The sequence below is a fragment of the Macrotis lagotis genome, chromosome 2, assembly GCF_037893015.1.
Source record: "Macrotis lagotis isolate mMagLag1 chromosome 2, bilby.v1.9.chrom.fasta, whole genome shotgun sequence".
NCBI classification, from domain to species: domain Eukaryota; kingdom Metazoa; phylum Chordata; class Mammalia; order Peramelemorphia; family Peramelidae; genus Macrotis; species Macrotis lagotis.
In genome coordinates, this window is record NC_133659.1 from 150504146 (window position 1) to 150524655 (window position 20510).

The 20510-nt window shown below is 34.8% G+C and overlaps 1 pseudogene; it reads right to left on the reverse strand.

The window, feature by feature from the left end:
- Window positions 1-339: 339 nt before the first annotated feature.
- LOC141511207 (COP9 signalosome complex subunit 2 pseudogene) lies at window positions 340-1936 on the reverse strand (annotated as a pseudogene).
- Window positions 1937-20510: the final 18574 nt, after the last annotated feature.

Genomic DNA, 20510 nt, shown 5'->3' on the forward strand with positions numbered 1-20510 from the left:
TTGCTGCTTGAAACCTAAGTGACAGTATGCCACTATCATTATGGGGTTTCATCTAAACCTTTACTACACTGCAGGTACAGAAATATACGGACACATTTTTGGAGAACTGACATTTTTCAAAATGCAGCAAACATTTTAATTTATACATGAGAAAAGGAAGTGTTCAAAAGGGCATGCATTTCAAGTTATTGCAGGTTATTTCTGTGAGAGAATTTCTGCAGGTAAAACATGTTTAAATTTAACCAACAGTAACGTATCAATGTATTTAAAATCATGACAAAAATCTTCTCTCTGGTCATTAGTTGCCCATGACAAATTACTATGATGTTTTATGTTTAGGGCAAGATGTCAATACAGCATAAATCCCATGGCATTTTGGTTTTCTTCTGGAGATTAAAGCTGTTTTTCTTGGGATAAATGCAGCAGCAAAACACAAAGCAGCTGATCAAAAAAGCACTTCTGCCATAACTCCAATAATTTTCAGGGCACATCAACCGACAGTAGTTTTGCCATTCCCAGTTCTTTTAAGGTTTACATCACTGCACTATTGCCTTAAGTATGTCCTGTAAAAGCTTGTTCTCTGTTAAGCCAGTTTACTGACTACAGCTTGGTTGAGAGAATTTAGCTGGTTGGTCCATTTATCTAGTGCAGTATATCGGGCACCACCCCTCTTGTGATGATCCAGTTCAAGGAGCTGGTTGACTTGATCAATCTGGCCATGAATAGTGTTATCCAATATGCATTGTACCAGTAAGCTCTCCACATCAGCTACATCTATGTTTAATTCCTTAAAAATAAAAGGAATATGTATTCTTGTGTAAGCCTTAATTAATTTTATAAGCACTTGTGTTCTGATGTTTCACAAAAGCTCTTCAATGTGCTCCCTTATGAAGGGATCGTCCATGATGTTGCTGTGATTTGGTTTCAGTATCTTCTCAAATTCAGTGATGTCATTATTCTGATAGGCACTTACTAAATTCATCATCGCTAGAATCTCTGGATCATTTTTATATGGCTTTGCCTCCTGAGAGTCAAATGGATTTATTCCCGATTTCATTAGCATGTTTGCTAAGACCAAATATTTTAAGCAAGTGGTTCATCTGGGACTCCCTGATTCATCATAATTCTTGAATGCTTCAAAAAAATCACTGTGAGCCTTCTCAAATTCACCTTCTTTTAGGTGCATTTTACTGCCACATTCTCTAATGACACCTATGATCAGTGGATGGGGGATGGCTGGTTTGATGTGCAGTGACTGTTCATACAATGCTTTAAGTTTTTTGTTATTTTTCTGTGCTGTATACATTTGAATTTCTAGCACATAAATTTCCAATAATTGTGTACCCTTTTTAAGGTCATCTTCTCCATCATCCATCTGGCATGACTGATGCAACTGGCACAAAATTTTTTGAAGCTTTCCATATTCTTCTCATTCTAGATATAATTTTCCAAGCTTTGTGTTTGTCTTAAACCACAGCCTATCATTCTTAGCATCTTTCAGGGCTTCCAGTGTTGTTTCATAGAATTCCTGCAGTAAATCCATCTGACATAAAAAATCAGAATTCTGTTTGGAAGTAGAGATATAATCAAGAATAGAGTTAATAGACTTTTCAGAATAATTCCTTGTGACTGCACTCTGAATGTAGGTCAATAGTTGCTTATATCTATTCATCATTTCTGGATAGTTTGTCAGCTTGATGTTTATTTTAATCATCTGTTTCAGTGCTTTAAATCCCCATTCTCCTTTTTCACCTTCAAGTTCCAAAACCTTCTGGAAACTGCTTAATGCTGCTTTTGGATCATCTTCCTTCAATGCTTTGGAATTGTAGTACTGATTTTCCAAATCCACATTTGGTTCTGAGTTACTATCTTCAGAGTATTCCAGGTCATAGTCCTCCTCATCATCACACATGAAATCATCCTCCATGTCAGACATCTTGGCTGGGTTAATTTATTTTTAAAAATCTTTTTGTGCTCTTCCAACAGGTTGGAGTTGTTTTTTTTGCACTTAAGACCTATTCCCATCCCCTCTGTAATTTCACAGAGTGTGGCCTTTCCCCCTAATGCTCTCTTCTATGTTAGTTGCCATAGTAGCTTTCTACTTTCAGAGATTTTATTTTTGCTTTTTACTCATTTTTAGCATGTTCATAGTTTTTAAAGTTGAGCCTTATCCTGGGACAGAGGGGGCACTGCCTCAAGCTTCTTGTGCTGGGGAGCCAGGAGCCTGCTCACTGACTTTCTGCACTGGGGTCTCACATATTATTGGCTTATCCACTGTGCTGGAATTCTGGGGCTCACAATTTGTCTTTTTGTGCTGGAGCTGAAGGCCTCACAATTGGCCAGCTATGCCACTTGTCTGCTGAGCCAGGACCATGGGGCTTTGGTTGCTGATATTTACTGTACCTGAGAACCCCTCCCCACATACTACCTGCCCTGGCTTGCACTCCCCCTCAACCTGAGTGAGAGAGACCTTTTCTTTTCTTTTTTTTTAGGTTTTTGCAAGGCAAACGGGGTTAAGTGGCTTGCCCAAGGCCACACAGCTAGGTAATTATTAAGTGTCTGAGACCAGATTTGAAGCCAGGTACTCCTAACTCCATGGCCGGTGCTTTATCCACTATGCCACCTAGCCGCCCCTAGAGAGAGAGACCTTTTCTAATGTCCTTCCAAGTTATCTTAAGCTGGGAAATTGTTCCACTCTGTCTTTTTTGGATCAGTTGCTCCAGATTCCATTTAGAAACTTGTTGTAATGCCCCTGAAGGAAACTGGGAAGAGATCATGGAAGTTCCTGGCTACTCTCTGCCATCAAGGCTCTACCCCTTGGAATAAACATGTATTAAAGACCCTACTAGGTCCAAGGCACTGCAGAAAGCACTTTGGGAAGTAGGTAGCATTGTTATTCCAGTTTTACAGATGAGGAGATCAAGGTTAAGTGACTTTTCTGCAGTCACATAGCCAATAAGTATCTGAGGCTGGATTTGAATTCATGTTTTCTTGTCTACAAGTCCAGAACACTATCCATTGTATGACCTAGTCATCTCCATTGTTTATTATATGTCAAGCACCATGCTAATAAACACTGGGAAAATAAATACAAGCAAAGAGAAATCCCTACCTTAAGGAGATTACATTCTGATGGGCAAAGGCAATACATTAAAGGGAACTATGAAGCTGGGGGAATGGGGAAAAGGTAACCTATATTAAGGTCACGATGTTGAAATCTAAAGAGCCAGAAGCATGGGTGATCTGGGCAAATCCAAAACATAGAAATGTTTAGTCATGAGAAGTTCCTAGATACTTAGGGAAGTTCTAGGATGAAAAGACAGCTAAGTCATGATGGCAAAGTCCATAGTTTCAGAAACACATTTTTAATTGATATTTTATTTTTCCAAATACATTTTGTGAAAGTTTTCAACATTCATCCATATGCATATGTAAATTTTTAAGTTACAAAGTTTCCTTTCCCCCTCCCTCCCCACCCCCACTCCGCTCAACAGTGAATAGTCAGATTAACACTATACCTGCATATTTTTGATAACCATGTTTACAGATTAGTCATTTTCAGTATGAGGAATTAAGGGAAAGAAACATAAGAAATAATTTTTATAAAGCATACATCAGATTCTGAAGATTCTTTTTTAGGTTTTGTTTTGTATTTCTTCCTCTGGCTAGGGATAGCATTTTCCACAGCCAGTATAATACAGTTGTCTGTTCTCTTGGTTCTGCTCAACTTCACTCAGCATCAGATCCTGTAACTATGCTTCTCTAGGGTCTGACCATTTATGTTTCTTATGAACAATAATATTCTATAATATTCATATATAATTATATAAATATACTTCTATATAATATATTATTCATATATAATATATAATATTCACTATAACTTTTTCAGCCATTCACCAATTGATGGGCATAAGAAACACATCTTGGAGAGGAATGAAGAATACTCTGCAATGCAAAGGAATGTATGTTATAAGAAATGTATTCTATAAAAAAAAAGATGATCCTATCATAGAATAAGCCTGGCTTGACAAGAAGGAAAGAAGATAAAAAAATATGTCTGAGTTCAACAGCTCAGTGAATAAAATTGCAACAATGATAAGGAAATTCAGAAGAGGAACAGATTTTAGTAGAAAGGTAGTGAGTTCTGATTTGTACATATTATATTTGAGATGGCTTATGAGATTCCTAGGTGAAGATGTCCTCAGGAAGATGATGATGCAGGACTGGACTCCTGAATCTGGAAGACTAAAAGCATATCATGAGAGACTAGGAATTTTGGGTCTTGCTAAGGTTTCTGTACTGTTGTTGTGAGTTGCCCAGAGAATGAAGGTCTGAAGTAAATGAGGAATGCTTAGTCAGACATTTCAGAAGTATCTTTATTATTGTCCAAGAGATATCTCATCAACTGAATGCTTGATTTTTCCATGTTTGTGCCTGGTCTCTCAGAAGTCTTCTATATCATGTAAATTTTTGGTGGTGGGAGATTCATATATTGTACATTTAATGACTATGGGGAATTTGGAAACCTTCTTGCTCATATTTAGGGAACTGAGATCCAAATCTTTGGAAACTTTATTTGGATAATTTTCTCGAAGTGTATATACAAATTAAAGAGAGAAGTTGACCTTTCATAGGATGTAGATTTAGACCTTCCCCTATGAACCTAGTCTGAATGAGTCCAGTGTCCCAGAGTAGCACTGGACCATGAGTTTCATTTATTTGTCTTGGGTTTTTAACTTACTATTAGTCAACTTTGCTCTAACCTTTCTAGTCCAAACTTCATTCCCTTTGGCAGGAAAGAGAAAAATAAAAAGAGAAGTAAAAAAGCCTACTTTTTAAATATTTTTCATTATTATCATCCCATCCTACCTAAAAGTAATCTTTTCTTTCTTTGATCTTGTGTCATTGAGAGAAGTCAAGAATTTATCACCTCTTCCAGTTTTGACAGAGAATTCCTTCAAATATATGGTTACCTAACTCTCCCTTAATCCTAATGTATCATATCTTCATTCCAGATTTTTAATCTATTACTTGAATTCCTTGACTATTTTTGCCTCATGCAGTCTATAGTTAAGGTCCCAGAAAAATATTGTTTCCTATTTCTTCCTCAAATGATCATTACCCAAATGTGTTCCATTAGTCCTTTCTGTCCAGCCACACACATACACACATATCTATATATCTACATATAAGTATGTAGATATATATATGCATATATATCATGCATGTATGTATGGTTCTGCTCCTTTCAGAAGTAAACATTTAAATCTTTCAATTAATAGATAAAAAAGTTATATAGGGAAACCTGGTAAAGCCAATTTGAAAAGAAACTTCATGATAGTTGCAAAGAATTCTTGAGTTTCACATTAGAAGAGGAAAAGAGAAATAATTGGAATAGAAACAAAGGAAAATAAAGAGGAGAAAAGAAAAGGTAGGAGCTAGTTATAGTAGACAGGATTTCAGAAGGTGTTAGGGGATGAGTCAACTGAGAGCTGACTGAAGCTTCTTTAACTATTGGAAGTTCAATAGAAGAGAGCTGAATCTTTCTGCTGTGTAGACAGCTGTTTGAGTTTATTATTCTCAATAATCAACTATGTCCCTAAAGAGAATAAACATCAAGGGTACCTGTTTTGTCTTCTGTTTCCTTTCCTGGTTTGAGAGGGTAAAATGTTGTAGAAAGACATGCTTTGTGGATGTTTTCCAGTGAGAAGGGGCTTCATTTTGCAGATAGTTAATTGGAAACTGAATTGCTTCCATTTAAATTGTCATAGGAAGATTCTGATCAGATCACCTGCCAGAATATACCAGACACTGAGGACTTTTCTTGAACTAAACTGCCTAGCATTCTAACATTACTACAGAAAGTGCAACTATGATGGGCTAGGCATATTGTTAGAATGCTAGATGTATGCTTGCCCCCCAAAACTATTTTATGGAGAACCCACACAGGGCAAATACTCATATGGGGATCAAAAGAAGTGCTACTGAGACACCCTGAAAGTCTCATTGAAGAACTTTAGAATTGATTGTACTGCATGGGAGACACTGGCACAGAATCGCCTAGGATGGCATGCCCTCATCAGTAAGGGAACTTTACTCTATGAGGAAGGCAGAGAAACAGCTCAAAGGAAATGTGACAATCATAAGTTTAGAGTATCCACCTCAAGTGTTCACATGGACTACTTGTGCCCAACCTATAGTAGAGCATTCTGAGTTCATATTGGTCTGATCAGTCACAGCTGAATACCCTGTAATTTGTCTCAAACATAGTAATGTAATTTTGGTCTTCTTAGATAATGAAGGACAAGAACCAACCAATAAACCAGCTAATTGGACAAAACAGAATCTTTGATTATTTTTAAGAGGTGCCTGGGGAAACGTTATCTTGTAAGGGAAAAATTCCTGAGAGCCCCAGAGCATATTTGACAGGCTTGGCAGATGTTCAATTCATAGTTGGAGGAGCATAACACTTGCTCAACACCCTATCAAGAGTCAGTGTGTATGTACTACAATAATTTGTGCTTCAGTGAATCAAGCATAGCACAGAGAAAGAAGCCTTACCTAACAGGAGTATGAAGTTTTATTTTATTGCTGCTTCTCTTCATGGATTTAATTTACTATGAATTACTGGTCCTCTTTTATTTTTTCTATGCCGTATATATTCTATGGTTTATATGTGGGTAGTTTTCTCCCCACCCCTTCCTTTTCAATTTTTTTTAAATGCAGGCTAATTTTCTTAGGTACATTATATTTACTTCATGATGGAGATACGCACTATACTCCCTCCAAAGCTACTGCAGCTAATGGCAAAAACAGCTCCGTAAGAGAAGTTGCTGGGGCAGAAGCAAAGAAGAATGGCAAGTCATGAAGGAGAAAAGTGACAATGATAAGAAGAAAGAAATGTAAGAGATAAAGATGAAAAACAGCAAGGAGATAAAACTGAGAGAGATATTTTACTCCCCATGCCACCCTATGTAGGAAAGCATATTTTCCAAGGGGTGCCCCTTTCTCTCATTAATATAGGAATCTGTGGGAGATTGTGCTTTGAGTGTATATAGAATTGGAACATGATCATTTTTGCACCTTGAGCTATTGCTTTGTTAATCAGTCCTAGTTACATGTTTTGCTATTTGATTTAAAGTTTCTGTCAGATCCGTAGATAGAAAATGAAAAACAAAGTCTTAAAACAGATTTCCACAATGTTCCATTTTGTACCTTAAGTAGAAAGGGATTCCAGAATTATACTTGTTAAATTGAATTAAACTGGATAACTTTAGAGCTAATGAAGAAGTGATTTGATATAAATATTCTTCTTAATTGTAGGAATTTGTGAGGCAGTTTCCTAAACAATATGCCATTCAGAAAATGTAATGGTCTTTTCTTGTTACCACAAAAGCTACTTTGAAGACTTTATTGAAATAATGAGTATAGCTTGTCTTATGCACAATATTTCTAAATCAAAATAACTTACACCATAGTAATAATACTCACTTTTATAAATCTTGAAGTTGAGAAAATGGAGGCCCAAACTTTCCCAGAGATTATCACCACCATATTCCTGGAAAGAATACCTCTCTAGAGATCATATTAGATTTCTTTGAATAATCATAGAATCAATGGTGATATTTATTAAACATTTAGAGAGAGTAGTCTCTTGAGATTGCTTCTAGAAATGACTACAAATAGCTACTAATTTAATGTTGGTGACCTTTTAATAAGATGAAGGGAATAAAGTCTAGTTTTGAGAGAGTGAAGAGGAAACCCAGTTCTGTGTAACAATCTTTCAAAAGTCCTAAGTAAGCAAAAAAAACAAAAAAAATTAAAAAACTAGGAAACAAAAACTACTTTGATACAAAGAGAAGAGATGGTTCATGTCCATTTGTTTTAACAAAAGCCATTATTTTTTTTTAATTTTCCTATGCTTTTATCCTCTATTTGTAAAAAAAAAAATGGGACCAGTAATATTTTCTAGATATTTTCTAGTGACAAGTATGTGAGACTTTTTGGAAATGACTGTGTCACTATGTAGGCGAATATACATCTTTCCTCTTCTTTTCTTCATTTTTAGCTTTAGCATTCCCTTTTCTTTTAGAGAAACAGGTGTGTACTTGATGTGTGAGAAACACTGAAAGACAGATGGCTCACTCTTTTGTAATAATTGTTTTAGGATATTAAGTACAGTTAGAGAAGTTTTATAATCTGTATTGTAGCAACAATATCTAAAGAATGAGTTTTATTTATCTGGAAGTCACTGTTTCTATTATGTCTATGATTCCTATTAGAAGCCACTATGGAACTAAGGTGGGCCAAAGGATGCTGTCTTCCCTCAACTTCTGCATCTGTGACTTTGTAGCAATAAAAAAAGCATTTTTTAGGACAAACAAAATTGAATAGTACTAATATTACTGTGGTGCAATTTGAAAGATGAGCAAACAAAAACCAAAAAGCCTTAGCATTAAAGCATCTATTTTCATAATCCTTTATTTTTACTTCATTATGGTCTGAAAATGTATTTAATATTTTTGCTTTTCTGCATTTGTATGTGATGTTTTTGAGCCTGAATACATGGTTAATTTTTGTGTAGGTATCATGTACAAGTGGAAAAGACAGGACATTCCTTTCTATTCTAATTCACTTTTCTCCAGAAGTCTTTATATCTAACTTTTCTAAAATTCTATTCATCGTCTTATTTATTTTTGGTTAGATTTATCTAGTTATAAAAGGCGAAATTGAAGTCTCCCACTAGAATAGTTTTACTGTCTATTTCTTTCTATAGCATTTTTCTTTAAGAATTTGGATGCTGGGGTGGCTAGGTGGTGCAGTAGATAGAGCGCCGGCCCTGGAGTCAGGAGTTCAAATCTGACCTCAGATACTTAATAATTACCTAGCTGGGTGACCTTGGGCTAGTAACTTAACCCCAAGGCCTTGCAAAAAAAGAGAATTTGGATGCTGTACCATTTGATGCATATATTTCTATTATTGATTTTACTTCATTGTCTGTGGCACCCATTAACAAAATGTAGTTTCTTTGCTTGTCTCTTTTAATTCAATCTCTTTTTTGCTTTTGCCTTGTCTGGAATCATGATTTCTTTTTTAAATTTTCATTTTTTACTTCAACTAAAGTATAATAGATTCTGCTTCAGCCCTTTTACTGTGTCTCTCTGCCTCATGTATTTTTTTGTAAACAAGATATTGTAACACAGTAGTTTTCAATCCTATCTTCTTCCATTTTATGGGTAAGTTCATCATATTAACAATTACAGTTATGTTTTTTTTTAGGTTTTTGCAAGGCAAACGGGGTTAAGTGGCTTGCCCAAGGCCACACAGCTAGGTAATTATTAAGTGTCTGAGGCCAGATTTGAACCCAGGTACTCCTAACTCCAGGGCCGGTGCTTTATTCACTATGCAGCTAGGTAGCTGCCCCTACAGTTATAATTAATAAGTATTTTTTCCCTCCATCCTGTTTCTTTCCTGTTTATTTCCTTCTCTCCTCTCTCTCTTCATTTTGTCTTTATGTCTCTCTCTCTGTTACTGTCTCTTTGGCTTCTTTCACATTGCCCCTCCTCAAAATTGTTTTGCTTTTGACCATTGCCTCCCTTGTATCATTCCCCCTTATCTTAAGGAAAAGATAAATTTCTATACTCCATTAAATGTTCATGTTTTTCCATCTTTGAGTTGATTCTAATGAGATTAATGTTTAAGCATTTCACATCATCCCTTTTTCATATTTCCCCATTGTAAAATCTTTTGCACCTCTTTTGTGAAATAATTTATCCCAGCTACCTCTCCCTTTACCCTTTTCCCAATTCATATCTTTTTCTTACCCTTTAATTTGCTGTTTTCAAATATATCCCATCATAATAAGTTCACACCCATACCCTCTATCTCTGTACACTCTTTAATTTCCCCAATAATGAGAAAGGTCTTAGAAGTTACAACTGTCATCTTCCCTGTTAACATGTAAACCGTTTAACCTCATTGACTTCCTAATGTTTCCTTTTTATGCTTCTTTTGAGTCATACTTGAAAATCAGATTTTTCTATTTAGCTCTTACTAAAGAGGAATGAGGAATATTTGAAAGTCTTTAATTTATTAATTGTTCATTTTTTCCCCTGAGGAATTATACTCAGTTTAGCTGGGTATGTGATTCTTGGATATAATCTTAGCTCCTTTGTTGGAATATATTCTAAGCCCTCAGAAACCACTCAGTCTTGTCTGAACCTGACTGTGACTCTATGCTATTTCAAATTATTTCTTTCTGCTTGCTTGCCATATTTTCTCCTTGACCTGGGAAGGCTGAAATTTGACTATAATATTCCTGCCTGGGGATTTTCATTTTGTAATCTCTTTTAGAATTTGATGTATTTTTTTAATTTCTATTTTATGATTCTAGAATATTAATTTTGATAATTAATTTGATAATTTCATGAATGAGAATGTCTATGATCTTTCAAGCAATCTCACATTTTTTAAAATTATCTTTTCTTGATTTTTTTCCAGGTCAGCTGCTTTTTTAATGAGATTTTCCACATTTTCTTTTTCTATCTTTTGATTTTGTTTCATTATTTCTTGATGTCTCATGGAATCATTAACTTTTAATTACTCAATTCTAATTCTTAAAGAATTATTTTCTTCAGTAAACTTTTGTATCTCCTTTTCCAAGTGGTCGATTCTTTCTCTTTTTTTAAGAGTTCTTTCTTCAATGAATTTTTGCACATCTTTTTCCAGTGTAGACCATCTTGCTTTTTTTAAAGGGGTTCTTCTCATAAGTAGATAGTTGTATCTCTTTTACCATTTGATTTATTCTATTTTTAAAGTTTTATTTTTTTTCCTTGTATCACTCTCCTTTCTTTTCCCAGTTTTTCCCTCTACCTCTCCTTTTTGATTTGTAAACCTTCTGTTAGATCTTCCCAAAATTCTTAGGCCTGAGACCAATTGATGTTTTTCCTTCAAACCTTTGCATGTAGCTATCTTGATTTTATTGTTTTCTTTTGAATTTGTATTTTGAGTTTCCCCATCACCATAGTAACTTTTTATAGCTAGGTTCTTTTTTTGTTGTTTGCTCATTTTTCTGGTCTATTTTTTTCTGGTCTGTATTTCTGGTCTAAATCAAGGGGTTTTTTTTTATTTTATGTTAAGATTGGGCTCTGCTCCCCAGTGGAGGGAGCTCTTCCCCAAGTCTCAGCTTTTTTTGTATTTCAGTTTTCAGATCTAGTTCTGTTGCACTATAAATTTTCAGTTCTCACAAGGTGGTATGATCTAGGGAAGGATAGGGTCACCTTTTCCCTGATTTGTGCTCTGGCCTCTGAGCAACCATAAGCATTCTTTTCCACTCTAGAACTATCTTTGGCCTCAAATTCTAGTATTCTAGTGCTTCTCTCTTCTCCCTGGGAATGAAACTGTGAATGGTGCATAAGCAATTCAAGAGACCTGATCCCAGTGTTTGTCAAGGGTTGCCTATATTTCTCCTTTTAATTTACTGACTAACCCTCCCTCTTATTGAACTTTGGAAGTTGCTGCTAATACCTGCTGCTAATTTGCTGCCTTCATTGTACTGAATTTCACTCTCAGCCCCATGAAGCAGACCTTTTGAGTTGTCTTGAACTGGAAAATCCGTTCAACCCTACCCCACCCCCATCCTTTTGTTGGTTCTGCCACTCCAGAATTCATTCTGAAGTATTATTTTAAAGTTGGAGGTGATTTGGAAGAGCTCAGGTAAGTACAGAGAACTGAAAGGGCCCTTATGTTTTGGTTTTATCTTTTGTTTCTCTTTTTTCTAATCTTTTCCCTGAATTTTGTTTGATGAAAAAAACTCATCTTCACTTGTGAACACTTGTTTTACTTCACTGTATTCTTAGTCTGTGCCTTGAAAAGAGAAACAGAAGAAGCAGTAGGTTAGCTGGAAAAAACCCAAAATTCTTATAAGAATGAAAGTTAAATCTCTCTAAACTTGAGATATTTTCCTAACAAGGTAGCAGGGACAGTCTAATTTACTGGGATTTTCTGAAAATTTTTTGCGATTTCTGAATCACAAATTTTTAATAAAATATAAATGCCACAAAATAGTAGAAAAGTAGGTCATATAGGCCAGAGGGACATTAAATTGCTTCCAGGCTAAACTAATTATTACAGCTCATAAAATGCCCAGTCTCCTACCTGAAAGAAGGGATGCTGGAGGGGGAGGTATGGAGATATGATGATAGGGGAAGAAAACTGACGAAGAAAAGATTATATTCCATAGACGATTAAAGGTATCACCTGGGAGGCTTCAGCTCTAGTGCTTTCTCTAAGGACTAAAGAAATAGAACATGGCAACTATAAAATAGCCAACTTCAGCCAAGAACAGCAAATCTCCTGTTAGTACAAATAAACCTATTAAACTAAAATATTAACATCAAATTCATTATTCATTAACAATTAATTCATTATTTACTTTTACAAATCATAATTAAGAGAAAATATGACTTTGAACAAATACAATAAAATGTCACTTTCTAATTTGAGCATTTTCCAATAAGAGCAGAGTTAATTCCCAATTTTTTCTTAGAACTAGTGAACCAAGATAATAAGTAGGTCCAATATTACTTTGTATGCTATTGACTTTCTTTGACTCTCCATCTATTTCAGAGAAATCATCACTCTTCCTTCTTTGGAGAAAGAGAGATGGGAAGAGATGAGAATAGAGGGGGTGGGGGAAAGAAAGGAGAAGGAAGGAACAAAGCAAAGAAAATAAGGAAGGTGAGTAGGCAAGGGGGATGGAGGTAAAGAATATAGAGATTAATTCTCTCTCACTTTTAAGTTTAATTACTTATTGAACTGGATTTCCAATTTGTCCATATTTATTTCTTCTTCCCAACTTGACAGAAACATTGTGAGCTGGACTTTCTAGACTTGATGCACGTAGTTGGTGACTAAACAGGTTTCAATTTCCACTATTATTTTTGTGGTTTTCACTCTTCTCACTTCCCCTTAAATCAATTAATGATCTATTAAATGCCTTTGACAAGCTGCATGACATAGAGGAAAAAGAGCTATCCTCAGAATCAAGACCTGTGATCAAATTCTGCTTCTGATATTTACTGACTATGTGACCTGGGCAAGTTACTTTAATTCTTCATCTCCAGACAATTGCTTAAGAATACTAATTTCAGGGGCGGCTAGGTGGTGTAGTGGATAAAGCACCAGCCCTGGAGTCAGGAATACCTGGGTTCAAATCCAGTCTCAGACATTTAATAATTACCTAGCTGTGTGGCCTTGGGCAAGACACTCAATCCTGTTTGCCTTGCAAAAACCTAAAAAATAAAAGAATAAACAAAAAAGAATACTTATTTCAGGGACAGCTAGGTGGAATAGTGGATAGAGTCCTGCCCTGAATTCAGGAAGACCAGAATTAAAATCTGGCCTCAGACACCAATATTTACTTAGTTGTGTGACCTTGGGCAAGTCACTTAACCTCATTGCCTTGCAAAAACCAAACAAGCAAACAAAAAGAATACTAATTACAGAGAAAGTGTTGTATTCAGTCTGAATTGGTAAGGAAAACTCCTCACTAGGACTTCCCCATTAAAATAAAATCATAAATCCATTCTGGAAAGGGGGAAAAAGTACTTGATTTTCCCCTCCTTAAAATGTCATTTACATAAAAATTATATCTTTATTTTTAAAATTATTTTTATTTTTCCAAAAACATGCAAAAATAGTTTTCAATATTCATCTTTATGCAAGTTTTTGAGTTCCACATTTTTCTACCACCCTCCCTTCACCCCCACGAAGCAAACAATTTGCAGGTTGTACATGTGCAATCATGTTCAATATATTTCAATATTAGTTATATTATGAAAGAAGAATTAGAACTTAGGGTGAAAAAAAGTCATGAGAAAGAAAGAAAAAACATAAAAGAAATTTTAAAAAGTGAACATAGAATGCTTTGTTCTGCTTTCAGAATCCATAGTTTCTTCTCTAGATCTGGATGGCATTTTTCTTAATAGTTTCTCAGGATTGTCTTTAATCACTGAACTACTGAGGGATGTCATATCTATCGTAGTTGATCATCTCACAATGTTACTATTAATGTGTACTATGTTCTCTTCAACATCAGTTCATGTAAGTCTTTCCAAGCTTTTCTAAATTGAGTCATTTATGATTTCTTATTGAAAAATAGTACTCTATGAATGTTATATTCATACACTTTAGCTTGTCCAACCATTCCCCAATTGATGGGCATTACAAGGAATATTTCACAAAATTTCATAAATACATCTTTTGGGTAGTCTTAGTTTTACAATGTCTTTCACCTTCTTTAACCCTTTTAATTAGCTCTATTCTTGATTTTACTTTGTCTGAGATCAGAATTGCTACCCCTGCTTTTTTTTTTCTTTAACTTCAACTGAAGTATAATATATTCTGGATTGGATTTTGGTTTTTAATCCATTCTATCTGCTTCCATTTTGTGGCAAAATTCATCCCATTAACACTCACAATCAAGATGACCATTTCTTTATTTCTTTCCATCCTACCTTTCCTTTCTTTTTGCTTTTCTCTCTCCTTTCCCCTTATCCTTCCTCATCAATATTTTGCTTCAAAAACTGAACTCTTTCAATCTGCCCTCTCTTTTATCAGCCTTTTTCCCTTTTTCTCTCTCTTTCCCCTTTTACTTTACTTTGTAAAAACTTTAACTTTACATTTGCTTTTATGTTCCTTTCCCCTTTTATCAGTCTCTTTTCCCCCTCCCCCCCCCCATTTCCTATAGGGTAGGATAAGAAAATGTATGTCACTTACTCTTTGAAATCAAATCTTCAGTCTGAATTGGTAAAGAAAGATCCTCACTAAGTTCCCTATAAAAATAAAATCATAGATCCAATCTGGAAAGGGGGAAAAAGTGTTTGATTTTCCCCCTCCTTAAAAATGTTATTTACATAAAAAGCATATCTTTATTTTTAAAATTATCTTTATTTTTTCAATAACATGCAAAGATCAACTCAGTGTTCTCAATCTCCCATTTATTTTAATAGGTACTTTGTGCCTCTTCATGTGGTATTATTTATCTTGTAGTATTATTCACCTTCTAATCCTTCTATTCTTAATATAATCTTCTTTTTTCACTTCTTAATTGCTTTATATCTTACTACCCACACACTCTGTCAAAGTATGCTCCTTTCAACTCTTTATTTTAGTACAATTCTCAAGGGTTGATTAATTATTTGATTTCTAAGCTTCATCTCTTCATAATCACTTCTTACTGATACCCTCTGTCCAAGTACTTCCCCATTAGAAATAGAATACTGTCCCATTAGAAAGACAATTCTCAAAACCCATAAACATCACCAAATTATAATCAACTTATATCCACACCCTCTGTCTAAGTATGCTCCTTTCAACTGATCTAAGAAAATTACAATTCTCAAGAGTAGCAAGTACTGTCTTCCTGTATAAAGATATAGACTATTTAATTATATTGACTAACATTCCCCCCTTTACATTGACCTTTTTACATATCACAGGAGTATTATATTTGAAGATCAAATTTTCTGTTCAATTCTGTCTTTTTATCAAGTTGAAAGTTCTCTATCTTATTGAAAACCTGTCTTTTCCCCTGAAAGAATATGTTGAAGTTTGCAGTGTAGTATATTCTTAGTTGTAATTTAAACTCCTTTGCCCTCCAGAATATCATATTCCAGGCCTTCTAATCCTTTAATTCTGAAGCTGATAAATCCTACTGTGGCTCCCTGGTATTTAAATTGCTTTTTTTTTAGATGCTTATAGCTGAGAATTCTGAAATTTGGCTACAATATAGTTTTTATTTTGGGATCTCCCTTTGGGAGTGATCAATGGATTCTTTCAAGGATGATTTTATCTTCTTACTCTAGGATATTAGGTCAGTTTTATGATAATTTTCTACAAAATATTGTCCAGGCTCTTTTTTTCTGATCGTGGCTTTCAGGTAAACCAGTAATTCATAAATTCTCTCTCTTGGATCTATTTTCTAGGTGGGACATTTTTCCTAAGAGGTAATTTATGTTTTCTACTATTTTTTTCAGCCTTTTGGTTTTGTTTGATGGAATCTTGGAGTTTCATAGAGTCATTAGTTTCCATTTGTCCAATTCTAATTTTTAGGGTTTTATTTTCTTTGGTTAGATTTTATATTTTCTTTTCCAGTTGATCAGTTTTACTTTTTTAATGAATTAATTCCTTTTTCAGTTGACTATTTTACTTTTAAGAAAGTTGATTTCTTTTTCCATTTGATAAATTTTATTTTTAAAGTTATTGTTTTCTTCAGTCAATTTTTCACAATTCTCTTGCATGATTTTCATTTTTTTCTCAATTTTTCTTGTTCCTCTCTTCTTTGGTTATTAAAATCCTCTTTGAGCTCTATCAAGTGGTCTTTTTGGATTTGAGATCAATTTATAAACCCCCTTTGAGGCTTCACATGTAGGCATTTTGTCATGCTTTCCTCTTTTGAGATGATACTTTAATTGTTTTTATTAGGATAGTGACTTTGCCGGGGGGGGGGGGGGGTGCAATTTCCTTATTTTGATAGTTGAGCTCTGCTCTTGGGACACATCCCAAGCTTTTTCTGCTGGGCGTCAGGGTCTGGTCCCTGGCTTATCCCTTGCTTTGCTATTGCCCATGTTTCAGGTACTAGCAATTTGTGCCCTGCATTAGGGTAGCCCCACCTAGTCCTACCTGTTCCCAGGACTTAAACTTTACCTTCTGAACTGGGTTGGGATCCTCACTGCTGTTCTGTTGCACCCTGACTTGCTAAGCCCAGACTTGAGCTGTGTTGTGGCTAAGAGTATCCTATTGACTTTTCAGCCCTCCTGACTAAGCTGGACTACACTCCACTTTTACCCATGTGAAACAGTAGTTTTACTGGTTTCCTCCATGCTGTCTGAGCTGAGCTGAGCTGAGCTGAGAACTTGTTTCATTCTTTTTTGGTGGATCTATTTAGAGAATTCCTTTAAAGTTGATTACTGTAAAACTCTGGGAGCTTCCTAGTTTCATGCCACCATCTTTAGAGTGAAATTCTTTTACTCATATTATGTCTTTATTGAAACAGAAATTCAAAAACTAACAATTTAGTTTAGGAGCTTTGTTTTTCAGATATTTGTTTCTGAATCTGAATGATTAAAAAAGGCATGTTCCTCTTTCCTAAAGAAATTTTTCAAAATATTCTGAATAAAGAGAAATCATTTTAGATACAAATTACAGCATTGTTTCTTCATGGTATTTAATGCTGCAGATAATTCTGAAGAACATTCCATGGCTAGCACAACATAGATAAGTGACAATATAACTGTGTTTTGATATGCTGAACAAATATTGAACAAATATAGAGATAAAGCCATTACTGCTTTAGTCCAAGTAGAATAGCACTTAAACATATTGGAGCAGAAACTAAATTGTATTTTTCTTTTTGAGTTAGTCTTCAAGAGCAAGTAGGAATTCTGTAAGTTATTTGACTAGAGGGAGGGAAAGAGTTTGGCAAGCAAGGAAAGCTTATGATAGCCCACTCAGAACCAGAAGTAAAGGAGTCAGGGGATCTTAGATGTTTCTATTTTTTGAAAGTGGAACTGAGTTTAAATATATAATTTGAATGGTCTCCTTCATAAAACAAGAGATTGGGGGTTCTTTTAATTGCCCAGCAATCTCTTGAGGGATTTAATCTAATAATTGTAGCATAGTGAAAAAGAATGAGGAATTAAAAAAACCATTCTTTTGACTACTTTTCCACAATCATAACTGCAGACATACAAGCCTACATACTTCAACATTCTTATATTAAAAAGAGGCAATTAGAATAGTTTTTGAATGAAACACATGCTAACTATTATCATATTTCCAGCATGAAATAATCTACAATACTTGAATTACTTGATGTGTCTTCTTACAGATTAAGGAAATTTGGTCTTCAGAAGGACATATGGGTAGAAAAACCTGTAATGGGAAAGTAGGATCAGGAAAAGATAAAGGACAGGAGAAATTATACTGTCAACAACCTGTAAGCACCTTCAGTCTTGTTTTATTTTGTTTGTTTTGCGAGGCATGGTGTCAAGTGACTTGCCCAAGGTCACATAGTTAAGTATTAAGTGTCTGAGGCTGGATTTGTACTCAGGTCCTTCTGACTCCAGGGCCAGTGCTCTATCAGGGCTGGTGCCACCTAGCTACCCCTTAGACATTTTCAGGCTTAACCAAAGTAAGTACTCACTAAGTATTAAATAAATATATAAATAAATATTATATATTTATATATATATATATATATTACATATAAATAAATATTTATATAAATTAAATAAATATATAAATAAATAAATGAATATTAAAACTCATCACATATAATGATAGGAAACATGGAGACCAGAGGTAGAACTGCTTAAACAAAACTGTTCATATCTCATTGTACCATACATTAAAGAAGGATAATTTATATATATATATATATATATATATGTATATATATATATATATATGTATAGCATTGTTCAATTTTCAAAAATTTTTCAGTTATTTTTAGAGAAACTGTATTGCACACTGTAAAGAGAGCTGAAATCAGAGACAGTTGAATCAGAATCTCTATAACTGCACCAAAAGGAAGCTAGAATGTTCTGCCAAAGATTATGAAGTCTTGGACTAGAAACTGAAAACCAAAGGACACAGTGATTTCATCATTGCTGCTCATTGTAAACAAGGGATGAAAAAAAAGAAAGCAAATTGGGGGTAATGAACTACAGGTTAAGAAATGTTGTTTGAGGTGGGGATTTGGATTTCCAGGTTTTTGTTTAAAATACAGAACTGGTAGCCTCCTGATAAGGGATGGAGTACTTCCAATATATTTGACTAAGAAAGTATTCTCTTTGTCTTAGAAATTCAATAAGCTTCCTGCCTTGAAAAACAGAGGGAAGTGTTAGCCAATAATAATCCTTTACATCTACATGACTTTTGCTATTTTCCCTCTCCACTTCAGCCCCTATAAGTTTCTGCTTTCTCTTTTGTGGGGTTTTTTAAACACAACAAAACTTCCTCCTCTGAGTATCATCATCAATGGCTCTTAACATCTGTCAACCATCCAAGTACAACTTAAAAATCTTGAGATTGAAAAGGATTTAAAGATCTCAAGCTCTTGAAGAAGCTGAGGCCCAGAAAGACAAACTGAAGAGTCTGAGATCATATATAGTCTCTTGACTAAATTCTATGTTTTTTCCCCCTACTGTTATAACCCTAACAAGGGCCTGTTTTTAGTTCCTATTTATATACTCCCTTTTAGAATCCTTATCTTCCTTCAAGTCTCAGTACACATTTCATCTCCTCCAAGAAACCTTTCCCTGATCTCTATAATTTTTAGTTCTATTTATCTGTATACAAGTTGTGTACTCCCCAAAAACAGAATTCTTTTCAGTGTCCTGGCTTTTTTTTTAATTCTCAGGACCAAACATAGTATATGGAATATAGTAGATGCTTAGTAAATGCTTTGAGGTGTGTGTGTAAAAGAATATTCTATGAGTTGCTGGAGAGAACCAGGAAGATGACTTGAAAGGTACATATATATGTATATATGTATATATATATATATATATATATATATATATATACTATGATATATATAAAACATATACATATATGTATGTGTATGTGTATATATATATATATATGTGTGTGTGTGTGTGTGTGTGTGTGTGTGTGTGTGTGTATGAGATATTTATAAAAGAAATTCTCCTTCTTCCCTTCCCTACGATTTATGGTCTCCATTAGATAAGAGAGCAGGGCTGTCATTTTGTTTTAGGGGGTTTTTTTTGCAAGGCAAATGGGGTTAAGTGGCTTGCCCAAGGTCACACAGCCCAGTAATTATTAGTGTCTGAGGCCTGATTTGAACTCAGGTACTCCTGACTCCAGGGCTGGTGATCTATCCACTGCACCACCTAGCTGCCCCCATCTGTCATTTTTTATTAATTGCAGTCTCAGTACTCAGCACAGTATCTAGAAGGTTGTAGCATTTGATAAATGTTGATTGGACTGGATTTGAGGGAGAGAGATTAGTTCTAAGACATTCTTCATCTTTTCTCCACAAGTTTTACACAAAATCTCTTCCTACTTTGTGGTTCAATGATTCTTTAGAATCAACATTAGTTATGTTAAAACTCCCTAGAATTCAAGATCCCATCCCACATATCTGAGGAATGAATTCTCCTTTTTGTTTTGGTATGCTTGCTCTGGCTTCCTTGGATATTAATTGCGAGTTCACTAACAAAAAGCAATGCCTAGGTTTGGATTTATGTATCCTAGATCTTGACGAATGAAATTGGGAAGACATTGCTCCCTATGACTTGCTGATGTTTTCAGTTGTCATGTTATTAGTTCATTGTAAGGAAGTATATCATCCCTATCAACTAAACTGATATTTAATAGAAATACTCCATTTCTCAAATATGATCGATCCTCTTGTTCTTGATTGCCCTTCACCTCTCTATATTTGCATTCTAAGTCAATTGTCCTCTCTTTTGTCTCTTTGG